General features: G+C 49.1%; 1 protein-coding gene across 2 annotated transcripts in view; it reads right to left on the reverse strand.

Annotated features, from left to right (window-relative positions):
* The window catches only part of NAT16 (N-acetyltransferase 16 (putative)), a 168456-nt gene extending 152004 nt beyond the window's left edge, over positions 1–16452 (reverse strand). Inside the window, exon 1 of one of the 2 annotated variants that reach the window (XM_069646565.1) lies at positions 16135–16452. The gene's annotated coding sequence lies outside the window, so the exon portion shown is untranslated. The remainder of the gene's footprint in view (positions 1–16134) is intronic. The other variant, XM_069646555.1, reaches the window with a different exon arrangement.
* Positions 16453–20570: the final 4118 nt, after the last annotated feature.

Here is a 20570-nt window from a genome sequence, read left to right on the forward strand (position 1 = left end):
ACAAAGGGAAGATCGGAAAGGCAGGCGCAATCTTTTCCTGTGGCACCACAGAAACGCGCAGGCCATACGTTAGGGGACGGCATATTCGGCACAGTGACGCAAAGGCGGAAACATGCGCGTGCTTTCATTGTTTGAGAGACCACGAAGATATCCGGCCAAAGCAGCTGAAATGCGTGTGGGCCAGATTAAAAACACTTCCAAGTAAAGAGGGAAACACACACACACACACACACCATTTTTCAACGATTATGAAATATTTGAAAAATGAATAAAAAGAAACAAAACCATTAAGTGCTGCTGACACCAGTAACAAAACGCTGAGGACAAAAAAAAAAAAATAAATAATAAGGTGGCAGATCACATATTTTAGCAACAAATTACTGTTGCTGTGAAAAATCTAACCAGCTAAATGCCCACACACTGAAATGCTCGGACTTATCAGAAATGTTAGCAGCCAATCCGCCGAATAAGCGAGCAGCAACGCGGCAGGAACGGCGCCCCCACAGTAAAGCGGGCACTTATTTCAGCCAAGTGATTCAACCACAGAAATCCTACACTTTTCAAAGTGGACGTGGAGTGAAATTAAACAGAGGGAATCAGATGCCACTGGACGGTTGTAAAGACAATGGTGGGACGCCAACACTATACAAACTCACAAAAAAATAAAAATTACAAAGGCATGGCCTCATCACCTGTAGTCACTACTAAAGCACCCCAACCACAAGCACCACTTTTGGTGTGAGACATATAGCGGCAGCGGCAGTAGACAACTCATCCTCGTCATCCGAGACGCAGTGTCACATACTCTTAGACGCTGGACCCACGCCTGCACTGGGCATGAAGCTTTCATCCGGCACCAGTGATGTGGTGGCCTTTGGCGGAGGCAATTCGGACATTCCTGGCGTTTTTGGCAAACTTAGAAGAGCTGCAGGTGCACCCCTTCTCCCCTTGCATTTTCTGTCCAATTGCTGTGTCAAATATTGGGAGAAATGGAGGATGGCTGTGGATTTAGTACATCTCCAGGCATCAAAGGCTCTCCCTGCAAAGCAAATGATTCTGGCAGTACATGTGGGTAGTATGACCCAACCTGCGAGTATCCCAGAATTTAGTGGTAAGGGCATAGAGAAGTAATTCTAGCCACCTGTGTACCGTGTGGAACTGCCGTTTTTTCTCAATACTGCTAGTTGCCTCCACCCACCCCAACGAGTTGTGGAAAAGCAAGACGCTTCTTCAGTGTGGCTCTGCCAACCCGCTCGTCTCCAGGTAGGGAGGGCAGGTGTGAAGGAAAGGCCATGCCTCGACCACTTGCAAATCAAAGCAGGTCAAACATTTGCATGGCAACAGGAAAAGGAAAGACTGTGCCGTGATTGGTTGGCCAGCATAACTTGGATGTGCTCAGATAGGGCAGATGGTGTTACCATAGTCAAAGTGGGATATTACCAGCGAAAGGACCAACATTAACTGTTCATTCAGGAACAGGTGGGAGCAAACTCTGCAAGGCGGATACAAGGCTTTTGGCAAGAGATGTTAAGACACTGACACTTATGTCTCGCACCTTCTGAATGGACTTATTTGTGGCCGGCACTCTGCCTGAAGGGGAGAGATGCGAGTTCGTCCAAGCCTATTTCCATGGCCTGTGGCTTCCCCAGTTTCTTACATAGCTAGGCCCATTGCTTCCAGTCCTGGAAGCGATGCGCACAGTCAGCAACTTGCTGACAGCCCTCAGGGGTCCACTTGCTCCAGGTGCCTCTGGGTATCACAGGAGCCCATGCGATTATGGAGACGATTGTTGCTGAGGATTCTGGCCAGCGGGAACCTACACACTTTGAACAGGAGGAGTCATAGAGCCTACTCCTAGGCCGCCGCCCCATACTGTTGTTATTTTATTTGATAGAAAGACTTCCTAATTGGGTCTCGGTGCTGCAAGAAGGCTTCTGAGTGCAATGCGTATTTCTGGACTACTGCAACAGCCTCTTTCTAAATCTGCCTGCTTCTACTCTCCGCCCTCTGCAACTTACCCAGAACAGGACTTGCGAGACTTGTCTTTGGCCGCAAGCCCAGGGATTGACTCCCCAGGACTGAAATCTCTGCACTGGCTCCCAGCGGCTGCGAGGATTAAGTTCAAAACCCTCTACATTGTCCTCAAGGACTTCTGGGGGCCCGAGGCCTCAATACCTACAACTCCCTCTTCCTAAATATCTTCCTCCTCAAGCTCTTTGCTCATCTGCCTCCAAACTCCCTCAGGGTCAGTCACTTCTCCAAGCAATGAGTTTGTGGTAGATCTTTTCGGCTGGGGCCTCCCTGAAACTTGAGAACCATCTAAGGTTCCGGAAGCACCTCAAGACCTTCCCCTTTGCTTCTGCTTTCTCGCTTCCTCTCCCCTGCTGAACTCTTCGCTGAAACTGAAGCTGCACTGGACACCTGGCTAAACTCTGATCTCAGGCCCAGTAACCCTCACTCCATCCCCCCCTCTTGACCCCACACCCCACCCAGTTGCACACCTGCACTGCCTCCCTGGCAAACCGCACACTTGTGGACCGTTTCCTATATCCCTACAGTCCCCTACCAGCACTGACACCTGATGTCTGCACTTACCCTTGCACCTGCCACCAGCTGGCCGCACTTTTTACTTATCGCTTTTATTTATTCTATTTATTTGTACTGTCGATCCCATGTACGTCACTGCCCCCTTCCCCTGCACTTGCGCAATCTCAATGTCACCTGATCTAGTAAGATCGTTGTCTCCATCTTCCCTCTGTTCCCCCTCCCTTGCCTCATCGGGCCTTGTGTACAGGCATGCTATAAATGGCATATATAATATCATATCATGGCAGGGAAGGATACGGAGATGATGTTCACCCTCATGATTCTGCTGTGTTGCCGCAAAGAGCAGAGATAGGTGAATGAATGAATCAGTTCATACGTTTAGGGAAAGGTGCAGAAATCTTCCATATGTCCAGGCGCCTCTCCCCTTCAGTGTACGCATGCGCGGAATCTGGGGTGAACTCTCTTCTGCACGCATGCGCATGGCTGTGGTCCACCATGACTGTCACCATGTCCCCACTGATGTGCTTGGATTGGGTCCGGATTTTGCAGGCGCTAGACCATGCAAAATGTGCACCAGTCACCTATTGCCAGGGGAATTGGCGTGGTGAATCTCCAAGGCAGTGCAGGGTTTCCACACCTAGGCAGAGGCCCCAATTGGTGGGGAACTGCAAACCAACGCAAACAACGTGCATACTACGGACTATGCATATGTACAGATGCCGAGACAAGGCGGAACCAGGCTCTGTGTGGATTTCCTCTGCACCCGCTCTATCCCAAATGAGGATAATGTGTTATATATATAATGCCTTTATCCAAAGTGCTTTTCAGAGCACATTTACATACATCACCCAACCGAAATTGGTACTCATTTATCGACCTCGGAAGGATGAAAGGCTGAGTTGGCCTTGCCGGGATTCTAACCTGCGACCCGCAGGTCACAATCAGATCGCAGCAGCGAGCGCTCAACCCGCTGAGCTATCTTACCGGCACTAGTACATATGAAACTGGGACAGATCTCTTGCAGGGAGAAGTTCTTCCCGCGCCTAGACCGAAGGCCCTGCTCTCTAAAGCGCATCTTGCCAGTCGCTGATCACTAAACTCAACCTTAATTCCCCCCCCCCCCCTCTGCTGCCCAATCGCCCTACTAGCAGGCGTGTCCCCTTAGTACAGCATTTCTTGGCAGCGCTTCATTAACCACATACGTACAGCAGTTTGGGCCCGATTCATAGAACTGTTTTATAATGGCGCAATTGCATAGGAAAAAGTTCCATGCATCAGGCCCATTATGTTATATGGTACTTGTACAGCGTTTAACTGCCAATTGTGTGGCCCCAAAGCACTGGGCCACCGTCTGGTAGGTATTGCACCGAAATGAGCTTCCAGTAGACCCCAGTCTAAAGCACTGCACACATAATGACAGAGTAGTACATCATGAAGAGACAGTCCTATGGCGGCCCGGTGACTCATTCCCACAGCCTGGCTTCTTCCGCAGAGGCGGGTGATCAGAGTGTGTTCGAGTACACGCTGCACCGAGAGGGAGGCGTTGCCCAGGTTAGGAGCGAAGGGGCCTGCACAGGCAACGCTAGGTTCTCTATCTTGGCGCTGCAGACGTCTGTGGGCAGGGAGGGGCCCTTGCCGGGGCTCGGCGATTGTGCTTACCTTGGCCTTAGAGCAGCGATGGACTTGCCGAAGACTGGCGGGGTTGCATGCTGACCAAGGGGGCAGGTGGGGCAGTGCTGTGGTCTCGTGTTTTCATCTTACGCTTGGAGAAAGCCAACCCGCTGCACAGCCGGCGTACTGTGCATTCTACATGCAGAGGTGTGTCCTCGCAGTGTACCCCTCATGCAAGATACAAGGGAGCCTGCAGAGAGGCGGACTAACTGTGCATTCTACATGCAGAGGTGTGTCCTCGCAGTGTACCCCACATGCAAGATACATGGGAGCCTGCAGAGAGACGTACTAACTGCATTCTACATGCAGAGGTGTGTCCTCGCAGTGTACCCCACATGCCAGATACATGGGAGCATGCAGAGTGGTGTACCACTAATGTGTCTTCTGCATGCAGATGTGTCTCCTCGCAGTGCACCCCACATGCCAGATACATGGGAGCCTGCAGAATGGCGTACCACTAATGTGTCTTCTGCATCCAGATGTGTCTCCTCGCAGTGCACCCCACATGCCAGATACATGGGAGCCTGCTGAGTGGTGTACCACTAATGTGTCTTCCGCATGCAGATGTGTCTCCTCGCAGTGTACCCCATAGACAGAAAATGAGGAGATGCACACGCGCTATGAACCCTATACACGGGAAACATTGGAGTCTGCAGAGAAGTGTAGTCACTGGGCACCCCACGCGAAGGAGATGCGAGGGTGTGCAAAGATGTGTCCCCACTTGCACCCCCGAGACAGGAAATAAGGCGAGGTGTACACTCTGTGAAGCCCATACACAAGCATGGGCAGAGATACGCCATCACTCTGCACCCCATAGAGAGGCGATGTGAGAGTGTGCAGAGTGATGTCGCTTCTCTGCAAAGATATGACCTCACTCAGTACCCCATAGACAGGAGATGTGAGGGTGTGCAGAAATGTGCCATCCCTCTGCACCCTATAGGCAGGAGATGTGAGGCTATGCAGAGTGATGTCACTTCTCTGCAGAGATATAACCTCTCAGCACCCTATAGGCAGGAGATGCGCCCTTACTCCACACCCCAATACAGGAGAAAGCTCTGTACAGATGCGTACCCCAGAAACTAAAGATACAGATCTATGTGTCCTCGCAGTGCACCCCACAGACGAGAGATACGGGGGTCTACAGAGATGTGTCTGTACTGTGTACCAAACAGATGAGAGATACTGGGCCTACAGAGATGTGTCTGTACTGTGTAGCAAACAGATGAGATACCTGGGTCTACAGAGATGTGTCTGTACTGTGTACCAAACAGATGAGATACTGGGCTCTACAGAGATAGGTCTTCCTAGTCCCTATTGTGAGTTGAGGCAGCTATTTGGCTATCAAATCAATTGCAGTACATTGGAGTCTGCAACGGTTGTCATCTAGATGTTTTGCACTACAATTCCCATCAGCACTAGCCAGCATAGGCAACAGTGAGTTATCAATGAAGTCATAGTCCAAAACATCTGGAGAGCCAGAGATTGCAGACCTCTACTGCATTCTAATCTATAGAGCTAGTTTGCTGTGGATTTCCCCTGGTGGGCAATGTTTCCGCACATCCCATTGCCCACACTTGGGAGGATAGCTCTGTGGCAACGCGCGGGTCTTGGAAGCAAGCCCATACTGAGCAAACAGGTTCGAATCCTGCACTTCCCCAATCCAATGAAACTAACGCGCAGATACCTACAGGTTATGTGCGCTGCAAATAAATGCAAATTTAAAATAAAAAAGTTTCCAGGCAGTGTGGCCTATGATGGGCAGCCCCTCTCTGATCACTCGGTTTAGTGGCATCAAATGCACATGACTCTTCCCACACAAATATTTGTGACTGCATAGTGGCTGTCCATAATTGTGGCACACGTGATGCTTTTGTGCCACAATTAATTAGGGTTCTTACTTGGCACTTTATACGTAAATGTCACAGGTGGCTTGTATATAGGTTAGTCACTATCGAGGTGACTTTGCAGTGCTGTATCCTTGTCTGAACGGGCAGTCACTTCAAGGCTTGCTGAGCACATCATTTTTGCGTTTTTGACCCACAGGATTGTTTTCAAGGTCAGCGCCGCATGGACCAGAGCACTTTAGTGCATTTAACGTTTACACGTATTCATAAGTATGCACCTTGTCCCATAGTTTTGCCTTCTACAAACTTGGGATTAGGGAAGGGCTAGATGTCCCATATTGAGGGAGACCTTGGCCCCAAAAGAAGGCTTCTACTACATGTTGCGAAACGTCGCGCGACACCGCACCTTTTGTGCCCTGGCAGTCCCCCATAAGACCCTCATTCCCGATTAACTATCTAGATGTCGACCTACCATCAGGTCAACCTTCTGCCTGGCACTATCAGAACCCCTAGCTGGTCTGAATTAAGGAGTGATTCAGTGCACACACACCCCTGGGAATATTAATGTGGTTGCAATTTCGGTAGCTCCAGAAGGGTTTGTACCCCAGCGTCAAGCCCAATGTAGCTTTACCTATCACAGGGAGTGAGCATCCAATTTAGGCTGGCTGCCCGATCTAGAAAGGAAACCTGGCTCATGCGGAATTTTTATATGTACCACCGCCACCCTATGCTTACCCTTTGTTACACAGAAGTTGATTTGATCTGTTGACACTTATTCACATATTGTTTATTGTGATAAAATTGTTGTGTATATGCTCTATACATTAACACTGGGTTATTCACATATTGTGAAAGCCATGTAACAATGTATTGTTTGACCTTGTATTTTCAGAAAAACAAAATAAGATCAAATATCTGCAGCTAAATAATAAAAGCTGTTCAGAAACTTATAAGTCATCAGAAGTCCCTCTGTTACATTGAGGTGCATGAGACAGAAATAGTCTCATGTCTTGATGATATAGGTTATACGATTGAAACAACTGCATTTCATTTGTTGCAAGATTTCAAATATTGACGGAAGGGCACTCCTTGTTCAATTTGAAAGTGCAGTCACTGCACAACTCCGTTATCTGAAAGTTGAGATCCTGGATGGATGAATGTGGCTATGGAACAAAGAATGCACTCTAAAATGAACTAGGACAAAGGAGCAGGGGTGGGGGGGGGGTCAGTATGCACATGCAGAGACGGTTCACCCCTCTAACATGGCTGCGTGCCTTCTGCCCTGCAGACTATCTCCCTGGTCTCCCTGCCTAGGACCTGGAAGATGACCTGCACTGGCAACGGAGCTCCCTTTAGCAAAGCTAAAACTGTTGGCTTTGCCAGGGATTGTTAATAGCTGCCAAAAGCACTGGTTTACAAGAGCATCTTTTTCCTGCCTCTTCCTAGAGGTCTTCACCCTGTGCTGCTTGAGCCTCAGTTTCACACTTGGCCTGTTCTGGTCACTGACAAACCCACAGCAGTTGTGTCTCTGCGCCATGGCAGTTTCTCCACTGTTTGTGCCCATGATCTCTGGCTGCCCTTGGGCAGGCCTAAGCTGGAGAGACCTTACCAATAAAAGGACGAGAGTGTTTGCAGAAGCAGCCGAGAACATGAGAGGGAAACAGTTACAGGGTTGGACGGGAGACAGAACCACAGGAGCTAGCGAAGAGGGCAGACAAAGAAGAGGAAGAGATGAGTTAGAAGAAAGGAGAGGGGGGAGCAGTGGCATCACTAGGGTGTGGCCAGGGAGGTGCCGGGCCACGCCTCAGAAATCCTGTGGCCCCCTTTGGGCCCTCTCAACAGTGGCATACCGAGCAGGGAGGGCAAGCTGCCATAACTACAGGCCGGAGTCAGTGGGGGGACTTGCCCCTCAGCAAAAGACCTGCGCAGGAGCACGTACCAAATGAGGCCCTTGCCCAAACACGAAGGAGCAAATTTAGGTATCTAAGCCAGAGGCCAGAAAGTGTTCCTTGCCACACATGAGGAGAATCCCTCAGGACACTTTTGAAAGATCCAGAAAGGCCGGGACCATCTTGGAAAAATGGCAGCATCCATTGTGTAAATTTGTGTGCAAACGTGTACTGCTGAATGAAGTTTTTCCCTATGACCAAAATCAATGCCTTTAAAGTCCCTTCCTTTGTAGTAAGGATATGCTCCTGAAAATGGGAGCAAAAGTATAATCAAGTTACTCTTCCTGTGTGCATCATGAGCCCATCAGTAATTCACAGAATCTATGTGGAGTCATTTGAAACTGCAAAAGAAAGAAGGGTCACAGCTCAAAATTTCTGCAAAAAAAATTGTAAATGTGTTTTCAAAACACCAACACTTTAAGTGTCCACATGTTCTGTCAAAGTCATGTAAAATACATTATGTTACCTTTCTATAATCAGGGATTGCAGGCAACCACTGTATGAGGGTTTTTACATATTGGAATTGTGCCGTTATAAAATAGTGGATTACAAAATGCCTGCAGTAGGGGGAAATGCTGAAGTTTCACTTTCATTTCTGTTGTGGGCTCCTGAGGTGTGATCCTGCCTGTATCCAAACCCTGTTGCCAAGGAGATGGGCTGAGTAATTCTCTGTTTCCCCAGGTTTTACGACCATAAGCACTTGGCCATAATAAACTCTGCTGTAGCTGGCAATCAGCCTGTTGAAGCAGGAACAGCAACCCTCCTGACATCACAGCCCCACATGGCAGAAGGTGGGGTAGATTTATGGAGAGGGTTGTGTCCCATTGCACACAATGGAGAGATATGCTTTTCTTCATGTAAAATCCAAATATCCATGTGCGGATTTCTGGAAAGCTGCATCTGATAAGCCAAAAATAGTTGCGGTGGCCCCAACATAAGAAATGTTATTAGGAAAACATTAAGATCTCTACATAAAGTTGATGATCATAAAAATGAGGAAATGCGTAAAAGAGAATGCCCGATTTTTCAGTAATATAGCTTGGCCAGAAACAAGGGGAAACTGTAGCTCTGCACCAGTAGGTCCCAACGTCAAACAAAGTTTAGGCGACAGCCTGAAAAATATAGTATCTAGAAATGTGCCCATCGGTGACATAACATGATGAGAAAGGGTAGTTATTTAAAAAAGTGAGATTTGTAGGTACCAAAGCCAAATCCAAACCCCTCATTTGTCAGAGGATTGATGGGGTATCCTCCACTGGATGCTCAAACCACTCCTCCATTCTCTGGGTCTACAGAGGGGGAAGGGAACCCCCAACCACTGCCAAATCAGTTGTGTGAGAAGGATGACACATCCGCGATGTCATTTGGCTTTTAAATAGGTTACTCTTCCTCAACTGTGGATTTGCTCTACAAATTCGAGGTGTGCAGCGGACAGAAAAATCTGGAGCTATCCTTGCAGAAATGCGCGTCTACTCTTGAAGGGAAGCAGGGAGTTGGATTAGCTGATTGGGAGGACAGAGTGGAGCCTTGATTGACCCCTTTGATGGTCCCGGCAGTGGAGCCCTGGTGCCATTGACTATAGAGTTTTTCTTCTGCAAGTATAGATCTCCACAGCCATAGACTAAACAAGTCTTATTTATTTAAGCACTACCCTAGAGTGTCCCCATAAGACAAATAAAAAATCATCTATTCTATTGGTTTGTGAAATGTAGTCATTTTTCTATTGAAAAGCATTTTATTGGTCTGTGCAATTTGATTACTCTCCCCTTGACAAATATTGTGTTCCTCTGTGCATCAAGTAATTTTTCCTATGGAACAAAAACATCCCTTGTGTATCTGTTGATTTTAGATCTCTTTCCCCTGAAAAGTCCTTTGTTTGTTTGCATAGTGAAGTAAGTTATTTCCCCAGTATTGTGCTTAGTAAATCAATTCATTCCCCCATTGAAATTCACAGAGCAAGGTTGTGCCCAGTGTTATTTAATTGTTATAGTTATTAAAGTGTTGCCCCAAAAGAATTATTCCCATTATGAGCTGAACCCCAAATTTGTCCATGTGTTAAATTGTGTTTTAAGACAAATCCCCTTTACATCCGTCATTAAACCAAAACTGTTGTTCCCACTGTGAGAATATTTGCCCAAAACATACCTGTGATGTGCCCCTGTCCGTTCACTGAAACCCGTGATGTGCCTTTCTCATTGTTGAAAGCGTGTGTGTAATTCTTAGCTCCAGCCAAATTAGTAGGATTTGAAATCGCTTTTCCAAATATTTCTTTTTATCCTTTAAAGTGATTTTCCTCTAGCATGTTATGAGCTCGGATCTGGTATTACCCTTCTTTCATGTCTTTGGGCTTGCCTCACAGTTCCAGATACAGCCAAATTTAGTGGGATGGACATTTTCGTTTTTTCCAAATCTTTTTCACCTTAGAAAAATAATTGTTCCTACTCTATCTTTCCTTCTCTATCATACCCTGAACACAGATTCGAATTATAATCTCTTATTTTTTTTATGTTTCTTTCTCTATACTGCCTGTGTTAAAATCTGATTGCCAATGTGTGCTGGCTAGTGTCTTTTCAAGCCCCATTTGTTCTCTAGCATAAGCAGCCCAAAGTACCCTTGTGTGGTGTCCCATGGTAGTAGTATTGAATCATTGAAAAATCCCTTTTCCATTGTCACAGGTGGGAGCGCTTAACTTTCCTGCAATCAGTTGAGGGAAATGATTTGGTATTGCTTTTCACAAAACAAAAATTGGTGTGGCACTGAAGTCTCTTGTAACCTGGTTATGTCCTAGAAGCCTGTGTATTGTGTTGCCATGAAATCAGTGGTTGCTGTCATATTTGTGTGCTGATTGGATATTAAAATCATAAATTAATAAATTATTAATTGACAACACAACGGCCTGGTTCCTGATCTATTGGGAAAAGGTGTGCTGGTGGAGGTTGGGTGCTAGACGGGTTGGAGGCCTCTTCAAAAGAATTCTGTTTAATAAAAGGCTTTTTATTAGGCAACACCTTCATTGCAGGGGGAAATGGGTCCCCGATTTGCTTGTGCTGCATATCTCGGGACAAGATGGGCTTTTGTCCCTTTAGAAATTGGGGCTGATCAAGGGCTATAATGCTGCATACTTTATGGAAGAATGACTATGGGCCTGATTCATGGAAATGGGTGCAGAAAAGGTGCAAGGTCCGCATGGATTCAAAGGCACATTACTAGCTGTTGTGCAAGTAAAAATAAACTGAGAGGAATGCCCACAACATGCCCCCACACACACCAAAAATTAAGCTAATGGCCAAACCAGGCGCAAGCCTCCATGGCCATCGCTGAAACGCGATCCAGTACCCATGGAGAAGGCACGCCCTCAAGCCCAGGCTGCACCCCCGCAACAACACGGGTCCTCCATCACAAGCCCAGGCAGCACCCCCAGACTGGACACCACCCCCAGCTCCCCTCACCTGTGACAACCCCAAGGCAGTCCCCTCTAGACTGGAGCCCCCAGGCAGTCCGACAGTCTCCCACAATACCAGTGCAATGCACATCTGCAGCTTACCTGAACCTCTGGTCTGCCAGCTCCATTAAGGGAACACTAATATGTCCACCGCAAACATGATCAACAGGAAGCCCCAGACATCCATCCAGGACTGTAGCATCTGATGATACACTCCTCAAAACTTTAACCAGCCCACCCCATACAAAAGTGACAAGTGAACGCAATGGCAAGTGGCATGTGCATGTTGGCCCTGTGTCAAATGAATGTGTGCCCACGACAGAAGTACACCTAATAAATATTAAATATACACAAACAATGGCCAGGCGCGTCACCGCCTGAGCATCAGTGACCTGGGTGGAAGGGGTGTAAATTACCCTTTACTTACAGGTTCCCAAGCCTCTTAGAGCGAACACTGCTTTCAGGGACATTTTCTCTTGTTCAGCACTGAAATCTTGAATTACAAGTGTCTACCAGCACGAGCTGACATAGTATGAACGCAATAGGGATACTCAAACTTAGCTCTATTTTTGTAGATAAAACACAAGGCTTTACCACATATTATTCCAATACCGGTCATATGGTCACCCAGCCAGGTAATCATGTGAATTTGGAAAAAACATACATCATGCCCTACATTCATACACATGTAATATATTGACCTTTAATGTTCACACACTAATTCTTTGTTACTCAGTTTCACTTTTTGACCTTCTTTGTGACTTGAAAACGGTATGATATGTGAACAATTATTCATCTCATTCTGATCAATGCACAAATTGATATGTATACATATGGTTTTGTAAACACATGTTAATGTAACTAATGTGAACAATGTACCTATTGCTACAATTTACTGATAATTACTTAGTGTCCTAACCCTGAAGATGGACTCGGTCCCAAATGCATTGCCAAACCACAATGGTGACATACAATACCTGGATACACTTTTGCCTTTCAAGCAATTAAAGAACTGAAACTAACAAAACCTTTGTTTCAATATGTGAAATACGAAAAACAATGAACAATACTTTTAGTAGCAGTTTTAGATAAGAGCAGGATGTGAGCATACCTCGAACTAGAAATCCTTTCTAGTTCTTTTTTCTTCTATGGATCTTTGTAACCTTGTGCCAAGGCCTTTAGGTATGCTCCGATTACTTGAACTAAATATATAAGGACCACAGAATTAATCCAAAGTGATGCCCACCCTCAATCTCTTTGAGGAACCTATATCTGCCATAGACCTGGTCATCAGCCATCCCAAAAAGACTGGTCCTTGGGTGGAAGGTATGGGCCCTGCCCATTCTCCTACACCTGCAGTGTCCTTGGAGGATTGCTGCAACAAATGGTACATTCATGCATTCATTGTGGCTGTATCCCTGCGTTTGTTGATGTTAGTGTGCACGTTGACGTTTATGCCGGCCATCGCGTGGCATATGTGTTTCTTGATTTTGCGCAACCCGGCGTTCCCAGTTAAATTCCATGAATATGTTAGTTTTGCGCACGTATGGGTGGTGCGATTGTTTGACAGATAGAAGAAAGGGGAGGGGGGAAGAGAGGAGAGGGGGGAAGAGAGGAGAGGGGGGAAGAGAGGAGAGGAGAAGAAAGGGGAGGGGGGAAGAGAGGAGAGGAGAAGAAAGGGGAGGGGGGAAGAGAGGAGAGGAGAAGAAAGGGGAGGGGGGAAGAGAGGAGAGGAGAAGAAAGGGGAGGGGGGAAGAGAGGAGAGGAGAAGAAAGGGGAGGGGGGAAGAGAGGAGAGGAGAAGAAAGGGGAGGGGGAAGAGAGGAGAGGAAAGGGGGAAGAGAGGAGAGGAAAGGGGGAAGAGAGGAGAGGAGAAGAAAGGGGAGGGGGAAGAGAGGAGAAGAAAGGGGAGGGGGAAGAGAGTTAGAAGAAAGGGGAGGGGGAAGAGAGGAGGGGAGAGGGGGAAGAGAGGAGAGGGGGAGAAAGAGTTAGAAGAAAGGGGAGGGGGAGAGAGGAGAGGGGGAGAAAGGGGAGGGAGAGGAGAGGAGATAGAAGAAAGGGGAGGGGGAGAGGCAGAGGAAGAGGGTAGAAGTGCAGTGGCACTTCAGGTGTTCTCATAGAAGATGCCAATCATTCAATTTTATCACCTACATCTACCCACCTCCGGCTTCCCCTGCTTATCCCGCCCCCCTTCTCGGAATATCTCCTCCCTGCCCCCACCCCTCTGCTCATGTCTGGTTCTTGACACACACACTCCCCTTTCTCAACGGCCCTCCTACACCACGTCTTTGGACTTGCCGGTTTCGCACTCGTTCAGGCACCCCTTTTTTCTAGCCGCTCGTTCATTTCTCTCCCCATCTCGTTTTTCATACTTCTCTAGACCACCCGCTGCCCTTCCATTGCCCATTTTTCTCCGCCACCTGACTGATCCCCCCGCCCCCAGGTTTCTCTTCTTGTCCGATACGACTCCCTCGTCTCCTGCATATTTCTCCCCCCCCCGCCCCATCTCTGCGCCCCCACCCCCTTCTCATCATCCTCCATCTCCCTCTCCTGCCGGCGGCGCCCTCCCCATGCATGGCTTCCTCTTTCTACCCATTCTGCACCCTCTCTATCCTCGGATGCTAGGGGCATCCCGCGTGCTCGTGTCTTCCCCGCGTGCCCCACGCCGAGTCCTATACGCCAGCTTTGCCACCGTCTCTCCTCTGCCCATCCACCCCTTCAATGCCCGCCCCTCCCCCCTGCTCCATTTCTCTTCCCTCGTCCTCTCCTCTAAACCTCTCGTATCCATGCAATGTCACCCCCCCCCCCTCCTGTTCTCTCCCTCACTGCCCCTGCCACCTCCCGCTTTCTATGGCATCTCGCTCTCCTGACAGCGCCCTCGCTCCTCATTCTGTCTCCCACCACTGGCTGTCTCTCCGTGAAGCCCTCCCCTCCTACACCCAGCCTGCAAGCACCCACCCCACCACTCTACTATATGCCCTCCACAGCCGATGGTGTCGGGAAATCGGGCTGTCCGAGTCTCCCTCTACATGAAATGCTGCCAAGGAGTGTGGTGTGTGGTGAGCGGAGCTCAGCGGCGGGGAGGGGGCGTGGGACGCTGCCAGGCGTGAAGACCGCCCTTATAGCCATGTCCAAGCTCATGAGCTGAACGAGTCAGGCACAGAGAAAAAAGAGCCCCAGGCAAGCTGCCGAGACAGGCAACCGAAGGAGACACGGACAGCCGAAGAGAAGCAGGAAAGGGCAGTAGGACGGAGGCAGGCACACGGGTGGGTTGAGAAACTCCGACAGAACCATGCATTCAGAGCAAAGGGGGCACACGGGGTGCAAGCACGCGCGGCAACTAGTAGACGGGCAGAAACAAGCAGACTGGGGCAAAAGCAAGCAGGGAGAAGCAAATATAGTCAGGCAGGGAGAAAGTGCCATCTGGGAAGGCATGAAAGGCAGAAAGGGCAGGCAACATGGAGGAAGAGGGAGATGGGCAGGAAGAGACGGGCAGTGAGACGCATAGGTAGGCAAACACGCAGTGGTATGTGCGCAGAGTCCCTGAAGTCCGATCCTCCACGTGACTGACACCAGTCTGACCCCATAACCCCGACGACCCCCGCAGAGGAAGGTCCAACCAGCCTGCAGCTGTCACCGAGGCGTCAAATACCACCTGCCCCTTTCTCCAGGAGCCGCCCCCGCCACACACACCACTTCACACTGTCCCGAAATCGGGACCTCCCCTGGCTAACATTCCCCCTTGGACAGCCCGGCCCACTGCCCTGACTGACCACCCCGTAGACAGGCTGGCCTCTCCGTATGGGCAGGGGCGCCCCCCTAACTCGTATTGACGGCCTGCCCACCTCCCCCTCTGCGACACCCCCGTGAAGCACCTCTGAAAATGGCGGAGCCCACAGAGCCCCCACCCAATTTATTACTTAAACAGGCAGCATTAACATCATCATGACACACCCACCCCACCCCGGAGAGTCATGCCGAGGAAGAAGTCCCGCCTCCCCCGCACGGAATTCCCCGGGCAACAGCCGATCCGTGGGGGGAGGACGGGAGGTATTTCTTTATTTCATTTTTTTCCCACAGAGCCAATCAGAGCGAAGACTCAGCATCTGAGCCGAAAAAGGATGTCAATGGGCTGTGGGCGTGATCAGAGGGCGCCCCCACCACGCAGACGCGAATTCTGCTAGAGAACCCCCCCCCCCAGACAGGTTTCGGTTCACCCCCACCCCCTGCAGAGCCGGTCCCCATCCCGAAGTGTCATGGCGATAAGGGCACCGCAAAAGGCGGGGGGAGGGGGCGTAGGCAGGAGGAGGGGCGGCGTTCGTGGTCATCTGTATCAACGTCTCCTTCCTTATCATGCGTTGCCCTCATTTTACTTTCTGACGAAAATGCGCCGAAGCTGCCTCCCGAGGACATGCCCAGCGCTTAACGTCCCGCCCAGCCCCCACTCCACAGGAGGCCTGGCACCAACAAAGCCCGAATCGCGAAGCCCTGTGACATACCATGCACGACATGCCCCGTGTTCTCTCGGCCGCCCCCGGTGCACGGCGTGTGCTAGAACGGCATCATGTATAGTAGCCGTTATTAATATCGCGCGCTCAGTGTTTTGTGGGATGCCCAGCTCGGCAGGTTAATGGGCTGCACTTGTCTCGCAGGCGCCTTATTCTGCAAGCTGAAGCGCTTACCTTGGAGGAGCGAGGAGGCTGCCGGCTGTAGCACCGATGTACAGGCGGCGGCTGCTGCGGCGTCGGCGGTGTCTCCGCTGCTTCTCGCGCTCTGTCGCTTTCTGGTCTCGCGTCTCTCTCCTCTGCCGTCTCTGTGGCCTCGTCACCCCCAGCTGCCTCCATATATCGCTAGCAGCCGGAGGCTCCTCCCACCCCCTGGATCCGGAGCGATGCTCGAGCAGCACCAGGGTTCTATGGGCAGTGAGCATCACATGAGCCCAGCGAATCCTTCCTGCAGCCCTGGCACCACATGCCATGACCTATGCACGGAGAAGATGCTTTCGTCCATAACCCCTCCCCAGAAACCCCTGAAATTTTACCGACGATTTTCCGGACACCCTTCCCCCATCTAAATCCCAGGAGCCCTTTCTCGTACGTCACCATGCCACTTCACCCCACCCACACCTTCTCCAAATGAACCACCTCACTTCAGAGGTCAACTGGTCTTCACATGCGCTTTGAATCGATTGTGTGCGCAGTGGGAGCTATAGTCGTTCGCACTCATTCGACTGCGCATGGCAGAGTGGGCGCCCTGTGGCGTGGAAGCAGATATGGTTGCAGAGGATGCGGCTGCGGTGTCAGGCCCAGGGCACACCTGTTACTAGACCCGGGCATTAAATAATCATTGGAGAGACGCTTTTCAAGTGCAGAGCACATGGAATGCCATCTACTCTGACACCACATACCATTGCCAGCTCAGCCCCAGGGTATGGAAACCAGTGCCAGCTCAGCAACAGGGAATGGAAAACAATGCCGGCACACCGCCAGGCTATGGATCCCAGTGCCAGCTCAGCACCAGGCTAGGGATCCCAGTGCCAGCTCAGCACCAGGCTATGGAGCCCAGTGCCGGCTCAGAACCAGGCTATGGATCCCAGTGCCGGCTCAGCACCAGGCTATGGAAACCAGTGTCGGCTCAGCACCAGGCTATGGAAACCAGTGCCGGCTCAGCACCAGGCTATGGAAACCAGTGCCACCTCAGCACTGGGCTATGGAAACCAGTGCCAGCTCAGCGCCAGGCTATGGAGCCCAGTGCCAGCTCAGCACCAGGCTATGGAGCCCAGTGCCGGCTGAGCACCAGGCTATGGATCCCAGTGCCAGCTCAGCACCCGGCTATGGAAACCAGTGCCAGCTCAGCACCAAGCTATGGAAACCACTGCCAGCTCAGCACCAGGCTATGGAGCCCAGTGCCAGCTCAGCACCAGGTTATGGAAACCAGTGCCAGCTCAGCACCAGGGAATAGAAACCAGTGCCAGCTCAGCACCAGGCTATGGAAACCACTGCCATCTCAGCACCAGGGAATAGAAACCAGTGCCAGCTCAGCACCAGGCTATGGAGCCCAGTGCCAGCTCAGCACCAGGCTGTGGAGCCCAGTGCCAGCTCAGCACCAGGATATGGAGCACAGTGCCAGCTCAGCACCAGGCTATGGAAACCAGTGCCAGCGCAGCACCAAGCTATGGAGCCCAGTGCCAGCTCATCACCACACTTTGGAAACCAGTGCCAGCCCAGCTACAGGCTAAGGAACCCATTACCAGCTCAAGACCATTGGGAGGAATTCAACCACCCACACAGTGGGTGGGCACTCGCATGGGCTTTTTAAAATGTTAAATGAAATTGAATGATAGTAGATCAACCTCCGGAAAATCTGTGGGGCTAATCCGCACACATTTACCTGTGCTCACTACGTGACAGACACATGGACACAACCTATAGGCGCTGTCCCCTCTGTTACATTTAGTTGGCATGTGACAGCCAGCAGTACATCAAGGCATCTCAGAAGGGGAAGGCAAAACCTTCCACCTGCCATGGCCAGCCTGATTAAAGGAATGGGTCGGTCAAAATTTTTTATTGCCCCTGCGGGTTGGCCTTGAGTTTTTAAGCCTAAGTCGCTCGATTTTAGAAAAATTTCCTATGGACCTTGCCCGAGTTTTCGTCCATTAAATGCATGCGAAAACAGACACCAGGGAGCTGCCATTTTGTGATAATCCTATCATTTCCCCCATCGCCCTGGCTGACCTGCTTTTCCGGCACTAAATCATATCCCCCGCCCATGAGCCCGACATTATCAAAACATTCATATTTCCCGCCTCTCTCCGTGACGTTACTGTGCTGCGTAGGCAAACGCGCCCAGTCGTCTTCTACGCGACTTCACACAGAACCCGGAAGCCAACACAGATCAGCTCACAACACAGCGCGCCACAATTCGGAATATGAAACTGTACTTTAAAATCAAACAGCAACACAGTAAATTTGGTAAAGTACATTTATTTGACATTAAATGTTTATAGAACATTCAGCAATTGACATATGAACCCCGAAAGTCATTTATTTTCTTTTATCTCTATCCGCAAATCCTTAAAATGTTATCGTGAGTCACGCGCTGTTCCTTTATGGTACACAGGGTGTTGCTTTTCGTTCAAAGGGGCACTTTTGTCGCACGTTGAACCGCAAGGCTGTTCCATCAAGTAGGCACTAGGCCAGCGTAAAGGTTGATATGTTGCTTCTAGCCGCTAGTACCACGTAAGGGCGTATGGGCCCTTGGCGATCGTCCCATAAGATTATCAGGATTGTGCAGTTGTTTACATTAAGCTGCAGCTGGCGGTTAAAAAAAACATCTGCCGGTGTCTGAAACTGGTGGCCTGGGCAAAACGGGAGTATGTACCTATTTTGAAAACATAAAATTTATAATTAGTCTCGCCAGCCGATCTTTATTAATATTATTCATTTTATTTATTACGGCCAAGCTGAAACTATTTGCTTTCAAGTATAGTGTAATGGAGTATGTTCGGCTCTAAAATCAATGCGAAAACTAACTAAATAAATCGAGGTTGGTACACAATGAGAAACATGCGTGTGGAATGCGGACCTGCATGCCCATGTGCCCGCTACAAGGACGATCCCACAAACGTTTTCAAAGCTCTTCATTCAATCATTTATTCATGCATCCATTCAATAATTCTTCATTCCGGTATAAAAGCATCTAAAGAGTTACTTACATTATATTTGCAATTTCCATTGTGTCTCTGCGTAATGCAGTCCGTAAATCCCACTGTGCTCTTGACAACGATTTTTCGTATACTGAACTAACATGAAACTCGGTCTAGTTTAAGAATTTTCTGCCTTATCGTCTCAAACGTTATTGCACTCCCCAATCCCCCTTTCAAATGAAGTTCTTTCAGCATGGTCCCTGTCTCTCAAGGTCAAAAAACAATAGAACCTTATACTGCCAGTGCGAGTTGTGGGCCTCTTCAGGGCACAAGCTGAAAATCAAAGCCGCTGGCCTTCACTAGAAATTAGCATACATTCTTTCTTTGCAACATCCCGTAGTAAAGCCATCTGTGAGAACTCGAAGTTTCGAATCCATCTATGAAGTGCGCCTCAATGTGCAAATGCAAACTGGCTTCTCTCTCATCTGCAACGGCTCGCTTGGCGCATTCTAAGGCCCCAATTTTGTTCTCGTTGTCTGCGAGCTTTGAATCCCCAAAGAACCATAACTATTGAGACTTTTAATTTTTTGTGGGTCAGGTGAAAGTATAAAGTACCGGAGCACTTGATTTGAAAGTGAGATTTATTGATTGTTTGTTTTATTGTTTGCAATACGCAAGCCTCCCCTCGGTTAACAGTGCCCAGCATTTATAAGAGATTGCGAAAATTAGTTACATCAACAAAAATATATACATACACAAATAGACAAGGTCAGCAATATGAGGTGAATAGAGAGAGAATTCAAAGATGACACCCAGGTAGTTCGGCACCCAGGATGGTGAAGGTAGGGGTTAGGGTTAGCGTACTTTGTATGCACACTGTACAATAACATTTATTTACAAAAAGACAATCGTATTACAATTATTTAAACCGGGATTTGTACTTCATAACCAGCTCTCCTTTGGGTGGACATGGCACAGTGGCAATGTTGGGTGGCAATGGATCAGTGCTCTGCACAGAAACGTTCAAAATTCCATATCTGTGCTTCTCTAATACAGCAACAATAAGGCTTTTGACAAAGTCGAACTCCATTTCCTCATAGACTGGTTTGATCACCCATTGCTTACTTCTTTTTGAAAAGGCCTTAGTGTAGCGAGGCATCCTTACATTAACCTTAGTCCTAGATTGTTCACGGCCGAGATTCTCATTATGGGCCAAGACGGCAAGTAGAGTCCTATGTCTCATGCCCTGTATGCTGAAATGCAAGCACTTTGGCCTGTACTTTAGGCACATATTGTGGAACACCTCCAAACCTCCTGTGTGACAGAATTCTGTCAGTCCCCTCAAATCTCTTGATAGAGTTTTATCGAAAACAATCTTCTCAATGGCGTTGTGTGTCGGTGAAGATGGATTGAACCACTTCTTCTTCCGTGCCTCCACTGGGGATAAAGGGCCATGTTCACATTGGTGGAAAT

Source organism: Ambystoma mexicanum, chromosome 1p (assembly GCF_040938575.1).
Source record: "Ambystoma mexicanum isolate Mex_15411 chromosome 1p, UKY_AmexF1_1, whole genome shotgun sequence".
NCBI lineage: Eukaryota > Metazoa > Chordata > Amphibia > Caudata > Ambystomatidae > Ambystoma > Ambystoma mexicanum.